A 5,921-nucleotide genomic window follows, 5' to 3' on the forward strand; every position below is an offset into this window, starting at 1 on the left:
GGTTTACAGTCAGTGCTGTGGCCCACACAAAGACACATTGCCTGGTTTGATCACTGGTTCAGGTCATAATCTAAGATATGAAAAACATAAACATTTCTTTACTCTGCAGCGTGTAGAGAAACACAAACAAATGAGAAGGTCATTTGTTTGAGCAGGGATCAGCTGATCATTGCTCAAACAAATGACCACAGCTCTGTGGTCAAACCAGTTTCACCGCTGTTTTCAGAGGGTGTGGTTAGAGATATTTACCCTCCACCAGCTCATCTATCATCAGACTGACTGCTTCATGCAGAACTTTTCATCACTCCAACAGCTCAGCACGCAGGTAAACCTTTGATTAAATGAGTTCTGTCTATAAAGTTAAATTCACTCAAATTCCAACCAGTGAACCTCTTCAGTCACCTGTTCTTTACCTTTTGCATGCTGATGTTAAGTTGTTGGTGTTTCATAGTTTTGCCCTTTCTGTCTTTCGAGCAGCAGCTCTCCAGTCATACTTCTCTCTGTAAAGACTTGTTTATGTTCTGTGAGTGAGCCAAGTGGAAATGTATGTGTGTTTTCAAGACTTTAGTTTTTGCAAGCAGCAGGTGAATCAGAGCACAGAGCCAAAGACTCAAAAAATGTTTGTTCTTTTTAGATAATTTTCTAAGCACAGTCATTATTGAATCCTTATTCATAGCTAATTTAAACACTTACTGATTCTCCTTAGACTGACTCTAATGCCAAAGAAATCAAAGATTAGCTGCTTAAATTCTGAGTTTCATGTTTGATCTGTTTGATAATTTCTTTGTCTTGAGTCTGACAATGTGACCGAGCAGATGGAAACAGAAAGGAAGAAACTTTCAAGATTATTTGATGCTGCTGTCTTTATATAGTCTGTATTCAGAGATGAGAGTGCAGTGAATATAACAACTTTTCCTTTTATTTAAGAGTCCACATAGAGCCTTTATCTGCTTCAGTTAGAAAGGATCTGATGAACAATGATACTTCTGCAGCAGCAGCGAGGAGAAACATGTGATATTCCACTGAATATTGCCATCACAGGAGAATCTGGTTCTGGTAAATCGACATTTGTTAATGCTGTCAGAGGACTAAATAATGGAGATGAAGGTGCCGCTCCTACTGGTGCTGTAGAATGCTCAAAGGATCCTATACCATACTTCCATCCAGGCTATCCCAATGTCACTTTATGGGATCTTCCTGGTGTTGGCACCATGAAGTATCCGGCTCATAAGTACTTGGAACTTGTTAAATTTGACAGGTTTGACTTCTTCATCACCGTCTCAGACACTGGTTGCAGAGAAAATGATGTGAAACTCGCTCAGGAGATTCAGAAGATGAAGAAAAAGTGCTACTTTGTTCGCTCAAAGATTGACCACTTTATGCATGATGAGAGAAGAAATGAAGACTTCAGTGCAGAGAGGGGTCTTAGAGAAATGAGGGAAAACTGTGTTCAAGGTGAGTTTCTGTTTTGTTAAGAAAACACTTTATTATCCCAAAGTTGGGACTTATTTACTTTAACTGTGAAAGATATGGTTTCTTTATATTTCTTTATCACACAGGTCTTCGAGAACAAGGCATCGAGTCTCCACAGGTCTTCCTGGTGTCCAGCTTTGAGCCAAACCTGTACGACTTCTCTCTCTTACAGCAGACCTTAGACAGAGACCTTCCTAAAAACAAGAGGGACACTCTGCTGTTCGTCATGCCCAACATCAACCCAGAGATCATCATCAAGAAGAAAGAAGCTTTTCAGTCCAGAATAAAATACTGGGCTGGTTTGTCTGGAACTGTAGCAGCTGTTCCAGTTCCTGGCCTTTCTGTTGCTGTTGATATTGGGTTGATGGTTAGTGTTGTCAAAGATTATAGAACTGATTTCAGTCTTGATAAGTCATCACTGGAAAAACTTGCTGAGAGAACAGATGTGCCGTATGCTGATCTTTGTGCTGTTGTCAGGTCACCACTGGCTGGAGTAGAAATAACTCCAGAGCTCCTCACGAGGGTGTTGACCCAACTAGGATGCATAGGTGCATTAATGACAGCAGAAGAAAGTTTTTAGATGGATTCCAGTAGTCGGACTTGTAGCATCAGCTGGTCTGTCTTTTGCTGTAACCTACAAAGCTCTGAATTCTTTCCTCGACACACTTGCTGATGATGCTCAGAGGGTTTTTGAAAAGGCTCTGGGTCTGAACTAGTAAGTAAATGATAATGTGATCCTGTGTTCAGTCTACAGCAGATCTCATTTTCTCTGGCAACAAAGCAACAAGAACAGAGTAATTCTTCACAGCTTCATGCTCTCAAACTTTCCTCCTCATCTGTGCCACAGAGGGACTGGAAACCCCCAAGTACCCGAAGGGAGACACAGATGGGTGGTTGAGGACAACAGGGTTATATATAAGACCTCTAGTTCCAACCCACTATATCAGAATGGTAAAAAAATCAAAATGGAAATCAAAACTAAAGGAATTGTGGACACGTTCCACCCTGTGGATCCTTCCTTTACTTTCTCTTTCTTTCTCCTTAAAATGACGATGCTGTAATTAGAAAACCTGCTCCAGTGAGTGAAGCTAATTGTGGGAGAAGTTTTCTTGTGGTGTCTGTTAGTGTCCAAAAATACTGTAATTTAGACTCTAATAAAACTCTAATGTTAAAGGTTATTAAACAGCTGTTTCTGTTTAATCATTTAATTTTTAATGTCATCTACTGATTATGATCATTTCAAATCCAGTAAACTGATAAAGGTAATAAATGTGTGAGAATAATTAAACAACCAATGGTGGTGGAGTGAATTTACAAACCATTCAGGAACAGAAGCAGTAAAACCATGAAAATACCTCCATACACACAAAACTGTATTACTGGAAAACTGGACATAAAGTGTCAAAAGTACAAATAAGTATTCTGTGAAAAAATGTTCCCCATCATTTCTTATGGCTTAATATTAGTTCTGCACATGCACAATGGCTGAATTAAAAGGCTTGTTAGCAGGATGTGACACGATTAACTGCCAATATCTAGACAACAGACATGACCAACTTCCTCATTTCACTGTCACATGATCAGTAGTTACAGGCCAGGTGTGGCACTCTCTGGAATGGTTCCAACATGGAGAGCAGCACACCTGGAGGGAAAGGTGGAGCAGATTAGGTTCCAGATTAGAGCTCAACAGGTATGAAATCTGACCTTGGCCAGTTGATGAGCCGTTTTGGTGACAGCTTATCCTGATAGTCGATGTTGAGTGAATCCAGATTATTGAAAGAGATCCTGGCTTTATTGAACTCGCTCACAGAGCAGGTTTGCATTAAATATCATGTTTTCAGTTTGGTCTGAGATTGTTGGACACAAGGAGTCCTGAAGGGTGTGACTATGAAGTTCAACACAGCCACACTTCCTTTGTGTTAGCTGGCTCCCAACCAGGTATGTAACTTTATTACTATGGTAATTTAGCCAGGTGCAAAGAGAGACACTTTGGTGACACAGTGTCAGGTCTGCAGCTTGAAATTATTAGGGAAAAATGTTAAATGGATGAAAAATATAAAAGATTGTGCTGCTGATTTTTCATGTGATGTAAACCAAATATTTGAGAAAGAATAACACATGAAAATGATCCTTCCTGTCTTCATCACAGCTGATGTGGCTGGCCTCAAAGAAATCAAAACAGATCAGACGGCTCCGGTTTGTTCATCCTGTCTTCCTTCTCTCACCACAACCGGGTGAGAGAAGGAAGGGATGGCCCCGCCCCTCCCTGAGCCTGGTTCTGTCGGAGGTTTCTTCCCGTTAAAAGGGATTTTTTCCTTTCCACTGTCTCCAAAGTGCTTGCTCATAGGGGGTCATATGATTGTTGGGTTTTTCTCTGTATGTATTATTGTAGGGTCGACCTTACAATATGAAGCATCTTGAGGTGACTGTTGTTGTGATTTGGCGCTGTATAAATAAATTTGGATTGAATTGAATTAAATGTGCTGCGACCGGTTGGTGAGGGAAAGAAGAGGGGATAAAAGACATGCTGTGGATGAGAGCCAGAGATTTATAACAAATATTTAGTTCAGAGAGGTCTATGACACATAGTGACTGAGGAAGAAACACTCAATGTGCAGATGAACAGCATCTGCTTTCTGCCAATTGCTAAGCATTATGATTGAGCATGCGTCAACACGTCTCCCAACTCTACTGGTCCATTTGAAATTGAAACAACAATCAGCTATGTGACTGTCGACCTAAGGCTACCCAGGCACACAAATACCCACAACTCTTTTCATATTTCCCAGTTAAAATCTGTCCATTCCAGTCCTCTGACCATGCAGGTCTGAACCCAGACAGATAGAAAACCAAACCCAGCTAAACAAACAGCCTCAGAGATGTGGAACCAGTTTTATCTCACTCATCTTATTTGCGTGTTGTGTTTCCTGGTCTTTGGTCTCTGTGTTGTGTGGGAGAGCACACAGTTCCTACATTGTTTGCAAAGAAGATGTACTGAAGCACAGGTGTTTTCATAGAACAGTGGGCGTTGCTGCCTGAAAAAGCAGAACAGATCATGTTGCATGAACTAACATCCTCTTTAAAATGTCAGTTGTCAACCGATGGCTTTGTTAAACACAAAAGAACAAGTACCTACAGTATAGTATTACAGTACATCTCACAGAATGACTGGAACAGTTTTCAGTACTCACAGTGAAGAAAGGTGATTAAAAGTATTTGTGTCTGACCTTTATTCCTTTACTCCTTTCCTGATCTTTGAGTTTGCTGGGTTTGAGTTAGGATGACAAAGGGAACTCCTGCCATCTTTGACATTGTTCCTTATTTAAAGCCATGTTGATGCCTCCTGTTAACTTTCAAGGAGTGTAGAACTTAGTGTTGAGTTTCAGTCAGTCTTTTTTCAATGATCTAAGCGCCCAAACGACCTGTGCACAAGTAACGCATCACACTGTTATGGAAATTTTAACAATAACCTGCAAAAGCCTCGATGAGCATGATTTGAAGTGAGAGTAATAACATATTGCAATATGGAGAGACTGGTCAAACACCCAAGCAGTCTCTGACCATGTCTTCACATCTTATATACAGGCACAGACACTCTCAAGAAAAGAACATTCCACACATTTTAGCTCTGGGGAAAAAAACAACCTCATTCTCTAGGTACTTCCAGCACAATTGTGGCCTAGCAAAATCACTCAATGAAATGTGATGAACCAAAAATCCTATTCAGGGTTTCAAACAATGTGTCACAGTTCAGTACACATGTCAAAGGGACTCACAGCTGTTGTTACTATGTTTACTCAGACAATGAGGATCTAATGCACTTACCTCAGGAACTGACATGCTAGAAAAGCAGTCTAGCTACCTACAAAATATATACAAGTAACTGTAGCTGTAAACCTTGCATACTATAATTACTCCAGTCACTTTTAATCAAGCCCAGGACTCTAAAAAGAGTTTGTGATGTTTGGAGAGTCTTGCGTGTGTATCATTTGTAAAATGATTAGAACACCAGGACCAAAGATGCAAAAGGTGCCCTGGAGACTATCCAGGACAAATAAACAGGATGTAAAATGCAAGCTAGGACAGCGTACACTGAGAGGCACCACCAAGTGGCTGGGATAGTGTAGAAGAACATCTGTGTCACATATGGACTGGAAGCACCCAAGTCCTGATGGGAGACGCTACCAAAGATGGGTGAGGACAACAGGGCTGAGCACCTCTGGGGCTTCTAGTTCCATACAGACAAGCAGGTGCTGCAGAACCAACCAAACAAAAGGCAAATGCTAACAAACGGCAGTGGCTGTGAGTCCCAGAAACACAAGCAGGGAAATCAAAGCAGGAATGAAGCTCAAAAAGGCTGAAACTCATTATATCCTGATAGTAAATACAAACAGAACTGTAGAGGCCTGCTGGGAAATCAGGAAGTTCTATCAGAGATAACAAAGTCC

General features: G+C 40.9%; 1 pseudogene across 1 annotated transcript; it reads left to right on the forward strand.

Annotated features, from left to right (window-relative positions):
- The first annotated feature begins 234 nt into the window (after positions 1–234).
- Positions 235–4,065, forward strand: LOC146365345 (interferon-inducible GTPase 5-like; annotated as a pseudogene). The gene is made up of 3 exons (XR_014798718.1): positions 235–325; positions 928–1,455; positions 1,560–4,065. The product of XR_014798718.1 is annotated as an interferon-inducible GTPase 5-like (transcript).
- The last annotated feature ends 1,856 nt before the right edge of the window (positions 4,066–5,921 follow it).

This window comes from Perissodus microlepis, chromosome 19, assembly GCF_051167445.1.
Source record: "Perissodus microlepis isolate ML-2025 ecotype Zambia chromosome 19, ASM5116744v1, whole genome shotgun sequence".
NCBI classification, from domain to species: Eukaryota; Metazoa; Chordata; class Actinopteri; order Cichliformes; family Cichlidae; genus Perissodus; species Perissodus microlepis.